The sequence below is a fragment of the Cebus imitator genome, unplaced genomic scaffold (assembly GCF_001604975.1).
Source record: "Cebus imitator isolate Cc_AM_T3 unplaced genomic scaffold, Cebus_imitator-1.0 Scaffold432, whole genome shotgun sequence".
Lineage (NCBI taxonomy): Eukaryota > Metazoa > Chordata > Mammalia > Primates > Cebidae > Cebus > Cebus imitator.
The window spans coordinates 63,039-72,942 of record NW_016107747.1 but is presented as its reverse complement, the minus strand read 5'-3'; the positions used below and the strand labels follow the sequence as shown (position 1 = coordinate 72,942).

The 9,904-nt window shown below is 43.9% G+C and overlaps 1 non-coding gene across 1 annotated transcript; it reads left to right on the top strand.

Annotated features, from left to right (window-relative positions):
- Nucleotides 1–4,025: 4,025 nt before the first annotated feature.
- Nucleotides 4,026–4,130, top strand: LOC119468443. The gene has a single exon (XR_005197122.1). It is a non-coding gene; the product is annotated as a U6 spliceosomal RNA (small nuclear RNA).
- Nucleotides 4,131–9,904: the final 5,774 nt, after the last annotated feature.

Genomic DNA, 9,904 nt, shown 5'->3' with positions numbered 1-9,904 from the left:
AAAAAAAAAAAGAAGAAAGAAAAAGAAATGAGAAAGCAAACCACACATACTTTGGGGGGAAGAGCACTCCAGAGACTGAAGCAGCATGTGCAAAGTTCCTGAGTGGGGAATATGCCTTGGGTGTTGGGGAAAAAGCAAAGAGATCCATGTGTGTAGGGCGGAGACAGTAGTGACAGAGGGAGGGAGATGAAATCAGAGACGAGCAGGTGGGTAGACCACTTAGATGCTTTAGGTCACGGTAAGGAGTTTGGATTTTGTTCTCAGCGAGTAATCCTGTAGTAATTCTGGCTACTGTTTGGGAAATTGACTCTGTGGACACTGAGGAACTGCGGGCAGAGGAGACAAAGGCGATCCATTAGGCCGATGATCAGCCTCTTCTGATTGCTTCTCTTTTTTCAGCAAAATAATGAGCAAGGTCATCAGCTGAGAAGGAGGGGATGGGGGCAGAGGGCATTGGAGGTTGGAGGAGAGAGGCTTTGTGAAAGAGCTGGCCAGGAGAGTTGGTGACTGAGTTGACCATGGAAATATATTACAATTGCCAGGCTGCGCTGAGGACCCACCTGTGGCTTGAGAGTCCCAATGAAACCAGTCAGCAAGGATGAGTGGATTTTCCTACAGTACAGTCCCCAAATCATTCCCATCTTTCTAACCTTTGATTCAGGGCTTCATCACGGCTCCCTAGACCCTTTTACAGCCCTTTACCCGCTTATGTCCACACTTCCCTTTTGATCTAGTTTAGATTCCATGATCCGTCGTTAAAATCACCACACCTGCGGCCAACCACAACTCCCTCGCCCTTCTCCATGACCACTGTAAGCACGTGGCGCAATCCCAACCCTGGTTCAATCCCACAGCCTTACTACTTACTACCTGTACTCAGTAGCTAAGCTAAAGTGCTGGGATTACAGGCGTGAGCCACCGCACTCAGCCAAAGAGTTGGGGTTTTTCTGTTTTGTTTGTTTTTTTCTGGGACAGAGTCTCACTATGTCGTCCAGGCTGGAGTGCAATGGTATGATCTTAGCTCACTGCAACCTCTGCCTCCTAGGTTCAAGCTATTCTCTTGCTTCAGCCTCCTGCATAGCTGGGATTATAGGCGTGTGTCACCATACCCAGCTAGTTTTTGTATTTTTAGTAGAGACAGGGTTTCATCATGTTGGCCAGGCTGGTCTTGAACTCTCAACCTCGTGATCCACCCACCTTGACTTCTCAAAGTGCTGGGATTATGGGCACGAGCTACCTACATGCGTGGCCTTTTTTTTTTTCAGACAGAGTCTCACTCTTTGGCCCAGGCTGGAGGGCAGTGGTGTGATCTCGGCTCACTGCAAACTTCACCTCCTGGGTTCAAGTGATTCTCCTACCTCAGCCTCCTGCATAGCTGGAATTACAATCACACGCCACCATATCCAGCTAATGTTTATATTTTTAGTAGAGACGGGTTTCACCATGTTGGCCAGGCTGGTCTCAAACTCCTGACCTCAAGTGATCCATCTACCTTGGACTCCCAATGTGCTGGGATTACAGGCGTAAGCCACTATGCCCGATGGAGTTTTAATTTAATTTTTTTTTTTTTTTTGTATTTTTAGTAGAGACAGGGTTTCACCATGTTGGCCAGACTGGTCTTGAACTCCTGACCTCAGGCAATCCAACTGCCTCGGCCTCCCAAAGTGCTGGGACTAAAAGGCATGAGCCACTGCGCCCGGCCTTATTTAAAGTTTTTAAAGCTAATTGTGAATAAAAGTGGTGAGTAACATTTATTTTTTTTTTTTTTTTTTTTTTTTTTTTTTTTTTAGATCCAGACCTGCAGAAAGCAACATTAAATTAGTACACTTTTTGGCCCCTACTACATGCATGCACTATTTCTGGGACTAGTTTGAGGGTCCTCAATATGTAGATGACAAATTTCTAGTCCTTTACTTGGGGAGTCAGGCCCTCACAAAAACTGTGCCCCAGGCCAGGTGTAATGTCCCACATCTGTAATCCCAGCACTTTGAGAGGCCAAGGGAGGAGGATCATTTGAGGCCAGGAGTTCAAGGCCAGCCTAGGCAACCTAGTAAGAGCCTCCCCACATCTCTACAAAAAAAATTTTTTTAATTAGCTGAGTGTGGTGGTGCATGTCTATAGTCCTAACTACCCAGGAGGGTGAGGCAGGAAGATCACCTGAGCCCAGGAAAGTACCATGAGCTAAGAAAGTGCCATGGCACTGTAGCATGGGTGACAGAGTGAGACCCTGTCTCAAAAAAAAAAGTGCCCCAAAGCAGCAGCCACATGAATCCCTCATTGTGAAGTTGACTGTTTCTGTCAAATTTCAATGCCATTTAAATGAAGATTCCCTGCAATGCCAATTTTTTTTTAATGTTTTGTGAGCCAGGCACGCTGGCTCATATCAGTAATCCCAACACTTTGGGAGGCCAAAGTGGGAGGATTGCTTGAAGCTAGGCGTCAACACCAGCCTGGGCAACATAGCAAGACCCTGTCTCTAAAAAATAAATGCAAAAACTAGCTAGGTGTGGTAGTGTGTACCTGTTGCCCTGACTACTCCAGAGGCTGAGATGGGAGGACTGCCTGAGCCCAGGAGGCTGAGGCTGAAGTGTCAACCAAGACTACAACACTGCATTCCAGCCTGGGCAACAGATACAGGTCCTGTTTCTAAATAAAGTAATTAAATTAAATTTAAAATGCTTTGTAACTATCTGTTAACTCCTAGAACAGAAACTGCTGTCTGGACTGAGAACGAATCTGCATTCACATCACACTCTGGTGTCAGTGACAGAAGAAACTGACAACGAGCATCCACTCTTTCTCCACCAGTGATATTTACGTGGCACCTTAGGTCAGAGGTTGCAAACTGGAAGCAACTAATGAATCAGGCCTGGGCTATGTGCTACCTGGCCGACATAGCCTTTATACAGTTGAGCCAGCAGTTAAAACTAACATGAGGGAGCCTTGCAGCAACGTGAGATAGAAAGGGACTTGTGCACGGGCGCGCAGCCACCACACCCCACCCACATCCCCTGCACCATCAAGATCCCCCTAAAAAAAAGACTAATTTGAAAACAGTGATCTGACATGAAAATTCAGATATCTCTGATTGGCAAGAGTGTAGAGGAGACGTGAGGAGTGGCTGGCTGGCCCCTTTAGGATGCCATGTACTCTCAAGTTAACCTCAGAACCCTAGGGGCAGACCACTTACACCTGGCAGGCCACACACAGGTAAATGTCTGACTTCTACCCAGAGGCCCTCGTGGTAAGGTGTTGCAGGACAGCTGGCTCTGTAGGTCTTCCTCCTGACTCTCTTCTCTTCCCAGAGACCCCTAAGGATCATGACACATAACAAGGTGGAGGAGAATTTTAAGGTAGATCATAAACCCTTCAACAATATTTTTAGACCCCAAATGACTGGTTCTAAGAATTCAAAGATCTATAGAAGCCAGTACTTTGAAAGGGATCAGAGCCTCCACATTAAAGAGGAATCTGTTTAGTTCAGTGATTCAGTGACATCAGTGTGTTGCCAAATGGTCTTGCAATGTGGCCAGTCCCCTCTAATGAGAACATTTATTTGTGTCTAAATTGAATTAAACTCATCTCTTGATCCAGATGAATTACAGGCCACAGCACGTAGAGAACCCAGGAAAGAGATTTTCTGTGTCTATCTGTACTCTTAGAGGACCTACAGATATTTAGGATGGTGCTGGAATCTTGGAGATGGAAAAAATGTTCCATTAAAAAGAGGAGGCCAGGTGTGGTGACTCATGCCTGTAATCCCACCACTTTGGGAGGCCATGGCAGGCGGATAACCTGAGGTCAGGAGTTCGAGACCAGCCTGACCAATATGGCGAAACCCCGTCTGTATTAAAAATACAAAAATTAGCTGGGTGTGGTGGCATGCAACTGTAGTCCCAGCTACTAGGGAGGCTGAGAGAGGAGAATTGAAGGAGGCAGAGGTTTCAGTGAGCCAAAATGGCGCCACTGCACTCCAACCTGGGTAATAGAGTGAGACTCCATCTCAAAAATAAATAAATCAGAGTAGTCGCTTCAGCAGCTCATATACTAAAACTGGAATGATACAAAGAAGACTAGCACGGCCCCTGCACAAGGATGACATGCAAATCTATGAAGCGTTCCATTAAAAATAAAAAAAGAAGAAAGATGATGTTGCAGTTATGGGCCTTGCTAAAAAAGGGGGAAAAAAAGAAAGAAAGTTCTATACCCTGCAAACCAATGAACATAACACTTTGCAGACACTATTCTAGAATGGATTTTAAGGAGGAGAGGGTACTTCTGTGCCCCCAAAACAAAAATGATTTATCACCGTGGACCAGCTTGGGTTAACCAAGAGCAAATCATGTCAGCACAGCCCTCACTTCCTTTTTCCATGGGTTATTAGTCTAGGAAATGTAAGGAAGGAAATAGGCAAGATAGACAAAGATAATGGGTAAAGGGAAAGGCCACTTAAATAAATCTACTTATAAAGGAAGCCAAAATTCCATATTAAATGGTGAAGAAAGGTGTTTGTTGAGACTTTACTCTGGAAGATAAAACTTAAAATAATGTTAAGAAATTTATTTTTTCTTGTATTTTAAAAATGCAAGAAATATTTATTTATTTAACAGGTATTTATTGGCCATCTATTATAAGGCAGCCTCTGGCAAGTGAAAATATGACAGTGAACCAAAGAGACAAAGCCTCTACTCTAGTGGAGCTTAAAGTCTAAGGGAAGACAGACAGTTTAACACATCAAAAAGCCAAATAAGCCAGTGAAGTGGCTCACACCTGTAATCCCAACACTTTGGGATCACCTGGGGTCAGGAGTTCGAGACCAGCCTGGCCAACATGACGAAACACTGTCTCTACTAAAAATATGAAAATTAGCCAGGACTGATGGTGGGCACCTATAATCCCAGCTACTTGGGAGGCTGAGGTGGGAGAATCACTTGAACCCAGAATGTGGAGGTTGCACTGAGCTGAGATTGAACAACTGCATACCAGCCTGGATGACAGGAGAGAAACCCTGTCTCAAAAAATAAATAAATAAATCCTATTATAAAGAGGCTACTATTAAACCCCTTTTATAAACTTAAACTCTTCCCTGTGGCCTCCTGGGCCCCACCTCATCTTACTTGTGCCCACATCTCACACCTCCTCTCACCGCCCCTCCTCCTCACTCACTCTCTGGCCACCACATGAGCTGTCAGCTGGCTCTGTCCTCGGGGCTTCTGCTGTCTGCATCGCTCTTTTTCTCCAGGGCATGGCTGCCTGACTCCTTCTCATCATCCACATCTCAGCCCAAATGTCACATCCATACCGAGGCGTTCTCCAGCTCCCATCTGGAGCAGTTTCTCTTCCAGCCCTCTTGATATAGTTTAGCTATATCTCCACCCAAGTCTCATCTTGAATCGTGTCATGGGAGGGACCTGGTGGGAAGTGAGTGGATCATGGGGGCAGTTTCCCCAATGCTGTTCTCGTGATAATGAATGAGTTCTTACAAGATCTGATGGTTTTATAAGTGTCTGGCATTTCCCCTGCTTGCACTCACTCTGTCCTGATGCCCTGTGAAGAAGGTGCCTGCTTCTCCTTTGCCTTCCACCATGATTGTAAGTCTCCTGAGGCCTCCCCAGCCATACAGAACTGTGAGTCAATTAACCCTCTTTCCTTTAATGACCCAGGTTCACGTATTTCTTCATGGCAGTGTGAGAATGGATCAATATACCTCTCTATCTCATTAACCTGTTTTGTCTTCTTCATAGCAATTATCTTTATCATAGCCAGTATATTTTGCTTTTAATTTTTAATTTTTATTTGTTTAAAATGGAGTTGGGAGTCTCACTATATTGCCCAGGCTGGTCTCAAACTCCTGGGATCCAGTGATCCACCTGCCTCAGCCTCCCAACGTGGTAGGATTATAGGCATGAACCACCATATTCAGCCTTTATAATAACTTTAAAAAGTTATTATAAAAGTGATGGGAAGCACTGAAGGGATCGAATTCGAGGAACGACCCAGTCAATGTCTTTGCTTCAGCGATCCCTGGTGCTGCTGTGTGAAGATGAAGTAGTAATGAAGGCAAGGGTAGGAGCAGGGACACAGGTCAGGAGGCTGTCCCAGAGGCCCTAGTGAGAGATGTGGCTGCCTGGGCTTGGGGTCCAATGGTAGTGGGGAGAGGGACTGGAGTTGATTTAGGTCATATTTGGAAATTAGCCCCAACAAAACTTGTAGTTCCATCGAATGTGGGGTCAGGGGAGGGCAGAGGCAGAGACATATAAAATAACTCAAGATTTTGGCTTGAGCAAGCAGCTGACTGAAGCTGCCATTTACAGAGTGACATAGGAAAGACTTGTGAAACAGTTTTCAATCAAGAAGCCTGTTTTCAGGCACCCAAGTCTGACAGGCTGTTAAACACTCAAGTGGAGATATCAAGTAGACAGTAGGATAAATGTCTGAAGCTCAGGGGACAGGCCAAGACTGCAGACACAAATTTCAGAGTCAGCTGCATGTAGATGATATTTAAAGCCAAGGGACTGAATGGGATCAAGGGACTGAAATCACTTAGAAGAGGAGAGATGTGGAGAAGGGGCCCAGGACACGGCTGTGGGCATCCCAACATTTAGAGACTGAGCCTTGGAGGGGAAGTGAGGCAGAAGGACTCCAGCCAGCTGATTCTTAAAATAACAATAATCATGAAAGGGAAGCAATCAACTGTTGAGGAATGTTTTGCATATGTTTTTCTGGTAAAATTATATGCTCATATAATAAAAAAATTGGTCAATTCAGATTTGACTTTCACAACACAATCATAAACAGTATAATTTTGGCAAAAATAGCTGAGGTCTTTGTTAATTTTCCCAGGTGTCTGTTACTTCTTTGATATTCAAATCATTCTCATTTGAAGTATCATTTTGGTCCTTATCCTCATAGATTTTCTGTCATCTAATGCTGCTGTTTCCTCATATGTCACTGGCTAGGCAAACGATTAGGGCACTTCCCCAAAATTGCTTTCCTAATCTTTTAAAAATCTTGCTTATTTTGCAAGACTGACAGTTTCACTTTGCCATCAATTTTTATGTAACTTGTGTTGCATTGTGCTGTTGTAACCTGATAACTATTGAGAAAATAATGGACAAAGACTGTGACACAATGGGCAGGGGTGGAAGCTTGGTTTTGAAAGGAAGGAATGTGTGTTCAGTTTATGAATGATTCGTTTTGTGTCACATAGACTTTAGCTGTCTATAGTGGAGACAACTAGCTATCCACCAAATCCATTCTTCCCCTCTTTAAGCAATAAACTCAACAGCATTTCCCTACCTACCATTTGGCTAGATGTGGCTTTGTGACAAAGTGAACAGCAGTGACATGCCACTTTCATGCCTGTCTGACAAAAATTGCTCACATGTGCTCCTTTGTGTGTTTTCCTCTTCCTTGACTGGATGCAGATGACAGTGAGGCCATGGAGAATGACAGATTCACAAGATGGGAAAAACCTAGATCCCTGAGTGGCTGCATGGAAGAGAGTACCCCCACCAACTTGAGCACCCTGATTTCTTGTTACCTGTGCTACAAATAACATTCCATCATGTAGAGCCATTAAACATTTAGGTCTATTTGTTATGGTGGCTCAGTGTATCCTAAATGACACACTGCTCTACTGAACTTCAGGAATGGGACAATGAATACCCAATAATGAGAAGCCCCTTATATACTTCAGCAAGATAGTTATTACTTCAGCAAGATATTTATTACACTATTACTTCGTGTAGACAAGGCTGAGAAACAAGGATGGTTGCTGACCCAGGTCGGAGAAATAGTACGGACTGAAAGACCAAACCTAAAGGTTAATGAATCACTGTCCAACTATCTACATTCCTTTGGGCTTAATTATCAGCTCTGTCCTTTTCAACATTTGTAGCAGTGACTTGGATGAATATAAAGAATGCACACTTCCCAAACTTGCAAAATCCACCCTGGATTGGACAATCATGATTCAATTCACAAATATCTTGGCATTTTATTTGCATTGTGTTGTTGTATCCTAACAACTATAGAGAAAATAATGAATAAAAACTTTGACCCAATGGGTAGGGGTAAAAGCTTGGCTTTAAAAGGGAAGGGTGGTGCACTAAACTGAATACGGTAAAAATCACTGGAGTTAACTGTGAGGTCCTGAGCTTAGTTAGAAATAAACTAGAACAAGAGAGAGAAGACATGGATTACAGCAGCACATTTTTTAAAAGTTAGACATTTTAGAATGCATTTCTACAAGTGTTGTGTCTAGAATAAAAAGGTGACAATCTCATGCTTTTCTGCCTGTGGTAGGGGTGGGGCTTCCTCTTGGCATTTTGTAGTCAAATTCTACACAATACATGAAATGTGCTCAGAGGAGAGAGCTGAGAACTCAGAAGGAACAGGAAGATGGATTTGGAGTGTGTGTATGTGTGTATGTGTGTGTGTGTCTGTGTGTGTGTGTGTGTCTGTGTGTGTGTGTGTGTGTGTGTGTGTGTTTTAATAAGAGAAAGGGTCTTTTTTTTTTAACATTTTGGTTTATTCCTTTGATGCTGAGGATAATGACCTGTTTCTCCTCATATGTCTGCTCAAGATAGTTACAAATTTAGTAAAGATGGGGTTTCGTCATGTTGGCCAGGCAGGTCTTGAACTCCTGACCTCAGATGATCTCCCCAAGAGACAGGATCTTATTCTGTGTTGCCCAGGCTGGAGTGCAGTGGTGTGATCACAGTTCACTGTGAACTCTAATTCTTGGGCTCACGCGATCGTCCTGCCTCAGCCTCCTGAGTAGACAGGACTACAGGAATGTGCCACCAATTGTTTTTGTAGTGACAAGGGTCTTACTATGTTGCCTAGACTGTTCTCGAACTCCTGGATTCAAATGATCATCCTGTTTCAGCCCCCCAGAGCACTGGGCTTACAGGCACTGTACCTGGACAATTTTTTAAAACATTCTATTAGGTAAATTGTTAACTGGGCTACCTCAGTAAATAGTGAATGCCCCATCTCTGGACGTGTTTGAATAAATTTACATATAAAAGTACTGTTATTCAGTCATTTTAATCTATAAGAATGACAATTTCATATGGTTCAACCTAATATTTGGTGGAAAGGGTAGAGGGTGAGTCAAGCAATTGATATTTTAAGAGCAAGTGACAGAAGCACATCTCAAACTGGCTTCACCAAAGGGAAGGAGAGGCAATAGTGGAGTGGAAAGCATATTGGCTCATGTAACTGAAAAGCTCAAGGAAATTTAGCCTCAGGTGTGGCTACATCCAGCCGTCTCTCTCTGTTTCTGCCCTGTCCTCCTCTGTGTTGGCTCGCTTCCCAGACACACCTGCCCCTTGTGCTAAGCAGCAGGGCACTAGCTGCTCCAGGCTTATGTTAAAGCAGCTTAACAACCCCAGCTAAGAGTCTCTCCTCACCAATAATTCCTGGGACTAACACTTATTGAACTCATTTGGCTCATACACTCCTCCCTGAATCAGTAACTAAGCCCTCAGTTATTGACTCAGGGGCAGTGAGTAAAATTACAAATTGGCGTGGCCTCAATTACAAGTTGCCCTGGAGTCCAGAGGACCGTAGCGGGAGAAAAGAGGATGTTCAGCCACGTGGGCTGAAAGTAAAGAAAGGGTGGCTTTCCAACGGAAAACTGAGGTGCTACAGGTTGACGTGAAAATGACCAGTGTGTTGGTTTTGTGCCTATTTGAAAAAATAAAGTAAGTAATAGAAAGATGAAGTGGACCATCCAAGTGAATCACCGGGCGAAAATGTGCTCTAAGCAGAGACAGCAGCTGGTGCTCATGGGGAAATGAGCTAGGCAGGTTTGAGGAACAGAAAGCAGGTCAGTGTTCAGTTATCTGTTGCTGCAAAACAAAACATCAAAACTTTTTTTTTTTTTTTTTTTTTT